Raw genomic sequence first — 10,505 nt, forward strand, 5'->3', positions numbered from 1 at the left:
TGTGGTGTTAGAAATGTGCCAGGCAAATACAGGATTCTCTGGGTCAAAGGAAGCGCTGATGACATTAGCATTAATCCTGCTTTTCCCTCTACATAGCCTATAAATACAAGCAGAGTTACTCAGCAAAAATTAAGCCGAGAACTGCAGGAAAAAGAGCTAGATATAACAAACTTCTCCTTTCCCTTTCCCCAAATCCGGAGGCTTTGCTAGATATTTCTTAACCACCCTAAGGCGTTGTGCTGACATTTTATTTCTGCTTGTTTATTGTATCAGTTCCCTTAGGAGTTTTTTTCGGCTTAGGAAAGTATAGCTGAAAAATATTCCAAATATCCTGGTGAGTTTGAATTTGGCAGAAAACTTTTGTTTCATAGTTTAGAGATTAAGAGGCACTTTTACATAAATTATCTCTTTTATTATAAAGTATATATTTCATTAATTTAAGTATGTTTCAGACATTGAAGTTGGCAGAAAGTATTCACGGAGAAAGTCATAGTCCTGGTCCTTACGGAGCACAGACTCTTTGATTTTAGCTATCTAACCTTTATTTTTTAGTATTTTGAACTTCCCCCACCTACCACACTCCAGCCCACAAGTCCTTGTCTCTTGCTTCACTGTTTTCCATTCACTTGTCACTATCTGACATGCAGTCTTCTTATATACAAACATTTTTGTCAGGTATCCCCACAAGAATGCATTCAATGGCTCTAAAGTAGTGACTAACATACAGTTACCATCCACTAAATACTTGGTGAATGAAGGAATGAATATACGTACAATGGGCATTTTTATCCTAATATTACACATGTAGAGAGTTTGGGGATTTTTCTGTGATCATATTTCTTGTAAAAAGTACCATCTACCTAGTTTCCAAGTTCTTTCCTCTACATTAAGATGTCTTTCTAATTAGGTATTGCCAGACTCCGTTATCTGTATTTATAGCTGAAGAATGAGGGAAAGATAGGATCACAAGGTAAGGTATGTGTGAGATAAATGGGAGTTTTTACCCAGAATTTCCAGAATTTCTCATCTGCCCTTAGTGAATTTACATACCAATGGATGTTTACCACAGCCCAACCTCTGGTGACCTGGGCAAGGGGTGGAGAGAAAAATGGCCATTCTCTCCCCTACTCCATTCCCAGTGCCTAATTGGTGTGCTGTCTGCCAGTCACCAGGGACCCGCCCATATAGCTCCTCCTGGAAGGGGTGGGGGAGGGAGAGAGCACACCTACAGCCAGAGGGGTCAGATGGAGCCGGGCCTGGCTAGCCAACTCGGGCAAGCTGTGAGAGATAAACCTCTTTAACCCAACCCTTCCTCCCCCTTGTCGTACTTCGGTTTCACTGGATTCACCAGGAACCTATCCTGGACGGGGAACCCCCCTCTTCCCTCCGGAGCTACAGTATGGACGCCGTAAGAAAGGAAATCAGTGAAACGTGTAACATTGTGGATAAGACTGATCATATGCAATGATGGCTAATAGATGCGTAAAAGAGAAACAAAAAGAAAATGTTGTTGTCTGCTGTGAACACTATAATAACACCTCTAAACTAAAAATAAAATGTAAAGCAAGTGGGCATTTTGTAGTTGGTGATCTTTTTAGAGACTTTAATGCGCATAACCTTAAGCTAAGCCTAGGGGCATTCGCTGGTGATACCAGGTTCCTCTCTCAGTCCTCTCCACGAAAACTGTTGGTTCACCTCTGACTTACCAGCTTTATTGAAACACACACCAAGTACTGTTTGTCTTGGGAACGACTAGGATTTCCTGTCATGAAAAAAGAAAGCATAATTAATATTTTTCCCTTCCATTTTCAGAAAGCTTAAACATGTGGACTGAAGAGTGGATTGAATTTTACTAAAAGTTAATGAACAAACCAGTGACTAACTATTGGGTGATAACTGTGACAGAGCATTTTGTTACACATAGTAGAGAAAATGAAGGGAAAAAAACGTGTTAGACTGCATCCATAGACTGAGAAGTTTATTGTGCACGTGTGTGCAAAATATCTGTAAGTAAAAGGGTCAAATAATGATCAAATGGAATATACGAGTTAAGATTTGAAGCAAAAGCAAAGATTGCCTAAGAAGAGAGAAGAAAGGGGAATGTTTATCAGGCAGGGCAAACATCTGAGCAAAGCTACGGAAGTTTGAATGAGTATAGTCTGATCAAGGAAAATGAACTGAGGATGCATGTCTGAGTATATCAGGGTATAAGCTGTCCTATAAAAATCATTAAAAAACTTACATTGCATTGAGCATTGACTCCCCTATACAGAATTTTATTGTTGTTAACAACCATTTGATCAATAAATATGAGAGATGCCCTCACAAAAAAAAAAAAAAAAAAAGTACACACTTCCAATTGTAAAATAAATAAGTAACCGGGATGTAATGTATAGCATAAGGAATATAGTCAAAATATTGTAACAGCTTGGTATGGTGATAGCTGGAACCTAGAATTATCATGTATATAAATGTTGAATCACTATGTTGTACACCTGAAACTAATGTAATGTAATACTGTGTGTCAACTACCCTTCAATAAAAAATAATTATCTACAAAAAAAAAAAAAACTTACATTGCAGGGACAATTAAATTAATATGTCCAAATAATTAACATATAATTGACACTATAGTATTTAATGATTAATATTAATTAATAATATAATTAAAATATCTATATCTAGATGATATAAATATAGATCACTATGAGTGTCCCAAGCACTATTCTATTTTCTGGGAATCAACTGGTGAACAAAACATACAAGAGTTGTGCTCTTATTGAGCTTAAATTCCAGTGGAGGGTGGTGAATATGGATAGCAAAGAAACAATGAAAGAAAAGAGCAAGATAATTTCAGATCGTGATAAGTGCTATGAAAAAAATCATATATTAGATCCTTACTGCTGAGGCTTGGAGCAGGCCCTGTTTATGTTCACTGGGATTGGTTTGCTTAAACTTTTCTAGAAGTGCTTGGGAAATTGCCTAGGTTCCTTCCATTTTTAAGATCATCCAGAATTATTTAAGCTTGTGTCTGATGTCATGATAGTTGCTGGCTACTATTTAGGATCATTTCTATTTGCCGTATGAATTAAGTTTGTGGTAGGTATTATATTTATGCCAATTTTACTAATAAGAAAAATAAATCCCAAAGATTAAGTAATTTGTCAAAATTCACCCAGACAAGTAAGTGTTGATTTGGGATTTGATGCAATCATTCTATTTGCATAATCCTTTAATCTAATCAGGATATTTGATTACCCTGATTGGATGACTATACATTTCAGTACCCTGTATTCATCCTCTGGCTCCTCCTTGTGGTCATTTTTTTCTTTCTGCTTATATCTTTTCTTCAGGTGTTTGAGACCTCCAGACTTAATCTTCACTTTCTTCATTCTTTTTCATAAATAATTTTGAAGTAATTCTTATTTGGCCCATTCTGTGGGTACTATCCAGTATAGGCCCATCTTTAAAAGCTTTCTCTGAAATAGGCATAATATATGGGAATGAAATGGTCATTGAAGAACAGAGTGAGAATATATAATTTCTTATCATGGAAATGCAGTATTCTTTTAATGTATTCCAAATCAACAACTCACCCATCCTTAATACCTGCATTCCCTTATTTTCTGCAATGAGTAGTATTTTCTGATAGATTTAATTCATGTAAGAGCAGCAGAGAAGTTAAGGGTGATTCTAAGTTTTTGACTGAGGAACTGTAAGTATGAAGTTTTCATTTACTGAGATGGAGAAGTGTAGAGTGAAACCGTTGAGGAAGGAGCTTTTCACTTCCTTGATGTGTTAAGTTTGAAAATCTTGTAATATATAAATAAGCATGCCAAGTCTCCAGTCAGATATGTGGGCCTGGTGATCAAGCCTGGCATGAAGATGTACATTTGGTGGCCATCTCTGTATGGCTATTATGGAAGCCCTGAATCTAGGAAAGCTCATCCAGGGATGAGTATAAACAGAAAACTCAGGGCAAGGACTGAACTCTGGTGCACAATAGGATTTTGAAGTCAGGTAGGAAGAATCAGTAAATCTGATGGAAGATTAGGCAGTGAAGTGGAAAGAAAAAACAAGATAATGATGTCTTGGAGAGCAAAGTATTTTGGAGAAGAATTTTAAGGTAAATGAAATATGCTGTTATGTCAAATGCTGCTTACAGGTTGAGGAAAATGAATCCTGAGAAAGGGCCATTGGATTGTTCACATGGAGGTTTATGGTGACTCAGAAGCATTTTTACAAAAATAGTGAAGGAAAAAGCCTGATTAAAGTGGGTTCAGGCAAAGTAGATAGAGAGCAAGCAGACAGCTTCTTGGACCCTTACTGCCAGGAGAATTAGAGAAATGGGCTGACAGTGTATGTGTGTGGGGGTGTATGAACAAATTTCTTTTTTTTTGCTTTCTTTGAGATGGGAGTATTATATCGTATTTGTAGGGTAAGATGAGTGAACCAGTAGAGATGAAAAATAATTGATAATTTCAGAGACAGAAAAAGAGAAAATGGCAAGTTAAAAACCTTTGAGTAAACAGATGGAGTGGATTTCAAGTACAAATGGAGATTGACCATAGATAAGAATTTGGACAATTTAAACATGGAAAATGGTTGAAAGTCATATTGCCTTACATAGCAATGTAACAATGTTTTTTTTTGTCTATTTTGTTACTGGAACAGAGGAAATGCTCTTCTGATGTTTTTATTTTCTCAAGACAGTAAGAAACTATCAAATGAGTTTGAGGAAAGAAAGAAGAAATTTGAGAATTGAGAAAGGAAGATAAATTGTGAAGAATCTTCTAGGAGATTCACAGAATATCCCAGTGAGCATCCAAGTACTGTAGGCTGTAGAATCACCTTAGGAAGAGGTCTGGAAAGGTAAGAGTTGAAGGTTATAATAGAATAAAACAGAGGTAATAGGGGCAGTGCTCATATTGGTAATGATATTGTCTGGCCTTTAGAGCAATGCACTAGATAGAATTTTCTGTGATAATGGAAATGTTAAATATTTGCACTGTCCAGATCCATAGTCAATAGCCACACATGGCTATTGAGCACTTGAAATGTAAGTAATATGACCAAAGAAATGAATTTTTTTATTTCAGTTAATTTAAATTTAAATAGTCATATGTGGCTAGTACCTACAATTTAGGACTTTAAAGTATGATCACTACAGGGGATAGCTGATACGTGGTTGTAGCCAAGGTTATTGGATGTAAATCCAGGAACCAAGAGCCCAACATATTGGAATTATCTCCTGTAAGATACTGAAATCTCTAATAATCATTACAGGAGTAGAAGTGAATAGGAGATTTAAGACAGTTAAAAAAATGATTAAGAAATGAAGAGAAACACCCTAAAATTTGGTAGATGACTGGAACAGGTGTGTTATTTGATAGTGTAATCTGATAAAATGAGTTACAGAGATGCTAGGTTTTTTAGGGCAGAAAAGTATAGACAGTAATGTCTAAATTAATAGAATTATAAACCAATCATAGATAATATAATCTTTTAGGATCCTAATAGTAAAAAGTTGTAGGAAGCATGATCAATCTTCTTCCTTGTAGAAATAATTAGGAACCAGGTGAGATTCTTCATCATTGTTTTACCCAAGCATTATTTCATACATGATAGTAAGAGGTTAGATACCTTTTTAGGGAACTTTAGGATCAGGGAAATGAAAATGAGAACAGCCTTTGCAAAATTTGGTGAAAGTGAAAGACCAGAACAGAGACAGAAAAACATCCTTGAGTTCTTGTTTTTGTAATCACCTATTTGATTTAACTTTTCTTCATATCAGTGGTCTCTGCTTTTCCTAATTTAGAACAGTAACATAACATAGATTTATTACTCATTTTCACATTTTGGGCAATGGAGTTTAGTTGCTTATGACCCAGAGCCTCCAAATATAGACATATATCGTTTTGGTTGAGCATTCCATTAGTTTGAAAAAAAAGAACATAAACAAGAAATATATGTACATTTATGTATTTAGAGATCATGCACAAATGTTACTGAAGAATTATTACTATAACATTGTTTTTCTGCAACCCATCAGCTATTTATTTACACCTCTGGGTTGGGCACAATTCATACTGGAAACCTTTGATTAATATCTTCACACAGAGGTGGACCTTGAGAGGTTTTGGGTCAAGCCACAGCCATCTGAAGACAAAACCCCAAAACAAATCCTCCCCCTGAGTATAGTTATTTAATCTTCTTACCCCAAAGGAAACATCTGGAAGTTTCCTCAGTTCCCTTGCTCATGTATAGCCCCCAAATATTTTTCTGAGTTCTGTATTAGTTATGCATTGGTGTGTGGGTAAAACTGTAGTATTTCCAGAATCTCTGGCCTGGCCTTAGTGCATCTCTATATCAATAGGTGTTTCCAAGGGGTGGAGAGAGGTGGTCCGTCTCCATATCAATAGGTGATTACAAGGGTGAGCCAGGGCATATCTGGACCAGAGAGGTTGGGTGGAGTCCCCTTTTCGCAGCAGGGCAGCAAGAGACATGCACGAGCTGAAGTGGACAACTGCTTGTAAGCAATAAAAGGGTTTCGCCCACTTTAGGTCTCCTTTTGACTGATTTTAGTTTCAAAAGTATTTGCCCTGGGCTGGGAAAATATTTTTCCCCCAGAGTTACACCCTCAAATATTTTTTTGAGTTCTGTATCAGTTACCTATTGGTGCTTTACCAAACAACTCAAGTTAATCGTCTCACTGCTCATGGGTTAGAAGTCTTGCCGTGGATCACACTGGGTGAGGTCAAGGCTGGGGAGGGGCCGAAGTCCTTTCCGAGTGCTCAGTGGGAGAGTCCACTCCCCACCTTTGCCTCCCCCACCCGCACACCTTGGCTCTTGGCCCCCGTCCTCCTCCTTCAGCCAGCAACCTAGTATCTCTCTAACCCGTCTTTGTGTCATATTTCTCTCTGACCATATCTAGGAAAGGGTTTTCACCCTTAAGACTCCTGTGATTAAATTGGGCCGACCCAGGTAATGTGGGGTAATCTCCTCATTTCAAGTAATCTTAATCACAACTGCAATGTCCCCTTTGCCATGTAAACTACCGTATTCAGAGGTTCTGGGCAGTAGGACTTGGATATCTTTGGAGGGTATTATAATTCCATCTTACGCAGGTTCTTACAAACAGATAGCTTTCTTAGTAAATTCGTAAATTTTTGTAAGTTATGGTGAGATATGAGTAAATGCAGTCCTTTAGAGCCCTCTGAGCTGGACGCCTAGTCTGGTTACATGACCAACAGCACCGGCAGTCGGCTGTTGTTTCTTGTGTTCTTCCAAAAAATAGCCAGAACATTTTCTATATAAACTGCCCACTCTTCACTTCTTAGGTGATGTTGTCGAAATTGAAAGTATTACTGAAAGGAAAGGAGCGACACACAGCAGCAATTCACCGGAGAATTCTGCTTTATTAGGGAAAGGTGCTGGGTTATATAGGAAGGGGCATGGGGTGATTGAGGTGTCACTTCTGCGGGGCTGGTGGCTATTGGCTAGGTGCTGGGATTGGGAGGGGGCGAGGGGTGATTGGGGTTCAGGTGGCGCCGGCGGGAACCGAGGACCTGGAAGAGAAGCAGGAAGTTCGCCATCTTATGGGTGGGGGCCCTTCAATTACAGTGTAAATTCTGGGGCAGGGAGTTTACCTCAGTTCTAGTGGAAACATCTTTTTCAGGGCATTTTTAGGTCTAAGAAAAAGAAGACAGAAGGTGGTTATTTTATAAAATTATTTTGTAAATGAAATGTAAAGAAATTGTAGCTAACGAAGACTTCCAGGCATACAGATACTCCAGAGATCCCCCCATCCAGTATCCTACATGAATATCCAGCCTTCCTGTTCCTGTGCTTGCTCCAAACTCCGTCTTCTGAGTTTTCAGGCCTGACAGGCTGCATGTGTTCTATGAGAGTCTGAGCTGCCCTGCAACAGTGACTGTTGGCTGCCCTCTGGCTAAAAACAACCAAGCAGACAGATTGAAAACAAAAACACAAGCCCAGTTATCCTGTGCAGGTCTCCTTCTCAGGATCTGCCTGCCTTTTTCACTCTCCTGAAACTTCACACACACACACACACACACACACACACACACACACACACACATTCCAGTTTCTTAAAACAGCGGCCAGGTTTAGGTGCCCTTTAATTATGCAACTCTTTCTGTCTTGGTGTGTATGTTTCCTTGGTATCTGATATGGGAGCATATAAACCAGATCCAATGTCTCCAGACAGGAGTGGCTGGCGTTTGACATCTGTAAAAACAACAACCTGACCCTTTACTGAAATATTCAGAGCAGCCTCTACCCCGAGGGTCATGGAAATTCCCTCATGAAACCACCATACCGGCTCTGTTCCAAGTACCCCTTCTTGGCTTCACAGCAGGAAACGATGCTGAAAGAGCAGACAGTTGAATCTAAAGTATTCTAATTTCTAAGGAGAGTATTTGACTTCTCTCACTTTCTTTGCAGAAAACCTGATTGTCATTCTGTCCCCACAGAGAGACAGTGGGGTGTGTCTTGGGTCAGTTCAAAGTCTGCATAAAAGCTCCCAGCCTTGAAAAGAACATCCTGTTCTGGGCCTGAAGATATTGACACATTAATTAGATAATTTATAAGAGTGCTTTCTTCTACAATGTCTGAAGAAGTGACTGACACAACACTTGCATTTCAGGATCCTGTTGGAGCAGGAAATAACCAGAAGGAAGTAACCTAAGGGAAAGAGGTAGGAGCTCAGAGAGAGCAAGATGTGACCTTGGGGAATGGACAGGTGTTAAGTGCCTGAGGTGCTGGCTTTGACACCGACTGTAAAGCCACCCTGTGCAGTGGAACCTCCGAAATGGAGACGAAGTTGTGGAATACATCAGCAGAATGAGTGTTCCCAATATTGAAGGAAAAAATAGGTGATTTTCAGGACTTTCTCAAATTGTACACTGTCACTGTGTTTCATGAAGCTCTGTGTTACAGCGAGACTCTGTGTTCTAGTTACGTTTGATTGGGCATGCCAGAGATTGAATCTGGGGACTAACAGATTTCTTTTTATGAATGTAGTCCTTCATATTTATACCTTGCAAGAGATGCCAGGGGAATATTCTTGTAGGTGACTGATTGGAGGCTTCTAAAATAGAGGAGGTGGAGGGAATTTTTCTTTTAAAGGGTATAAATAACTGAAGGGAAAAACTGGAGGATAAGTGAGACAGAAATAGACAAGAGATAGTTTCTGTTTTTTAAGTATTAAAAAAATGTCTAGGGAGCTGAAATTCCCTATATAATTAGTAGTGTTGAATCAATATCAACAATATCTATATAGTATTTTTATTTTTATTTTTAAATTTTTTATTTTGGTATCATTAGTCTACAATTACATGAAGAACATTATGATTACTAGGCTCCCCCCTTCACCAAGTCCCCCCACAAACCCTATTACAGTCACTGTCATTACAGTCACTATCCATCAGCATAGTAAGATGCTGTAGAATCACTACTTGTCTTCTCTGTGTTGCACAGCCCTCCCCATGCCGCCCCCCACATTATACATGCTAATCGTAATGCCCATTTTCTTTTTCCCACCCTTATCCCTCCCTTCCCACCCATCCTCCCCAGTCCCTTTCCCTTTGGTAACTGTTAGTCCATTCTTGGGTTCTGTGATTCCGCTGTTGTTTTGTTCCTTCAGTTTTTCTTTGTTCTTATACTCCACATATGAGAGAAATCATTTAGTACTTGTCTTTCTCCTCCTGGCTTATTTCACTGAGCATAATACCCTCTAGATCCACCCATGTTGTTGCAAATGGTAGGATTTGTTTTCTTCTTATGGTTGAATAATAATTCCATTGTGTATATCTTCTTTATCCATTCATCTACTGATGGACACTTAGGTTGCTTCCATTTCTTGCCTATTGTAAATAGTGCTGCGATAAACATAGGGGTGCATCTTTCTTTTTCAAACTGAGCTGCTGTATGCTTAGGGTAAATTCCTAGAAGTGGGATTCCTGGGTTAAATGGTATTTCTATTTTGAGCTTTTTGAGGAACCTCCATATTGCTTTCCACAATGATTGAACTAATTTACATTCCCACTAACAGTGTAGGAGGGTTCTCCTTTCTCCACAACCTCGCCAACATTTGTTCTTTGTCTTTTGGATGGTGGCAATCCTTACTGGTGTGAGGTGATATCTCATTGTGGTTTTAATTTGCATTTCTCTGATAACAAGCGATGTAGAGCATCTTTTCATGTGTCTGTGGGCCATCTGAATTTGTTCTTTGGAGAACTGTCTGTTCAGCTCCTCTGCCCATTTCTTAATTGGATTATTTGCTTTTTGTTTGTTGAGGTGCGTGAGCACTTTATATATTTTGGATGTCAACCCTTTATCGGATCTGTCATTTATGAATATATTCTCTCATACTGTAGGATGCCTTTTTTTTCTAATCTATATAGTATTTTATATGTATTATATCTTTATCAAAATATAATTGTGAAGTCCATGGAATAATATTAGTATTTTCTCCAATATAT

The sequence above is a fragment of the Manis pentadactyla genome, chromosome 14, assembly GCF_030020395.1.
Source record: "Manis pentadactyla isolate mManPen7 chromosome 14, mManPen7.hap1, whole genome shotgun sequence".
NCBI classification, from domain to species: domain Eukaryota; kingdom Metazoa; phylum Chordata; class Mammalia; order Pholidota; family Manidae; genus Manis; species Manis pentadactyla.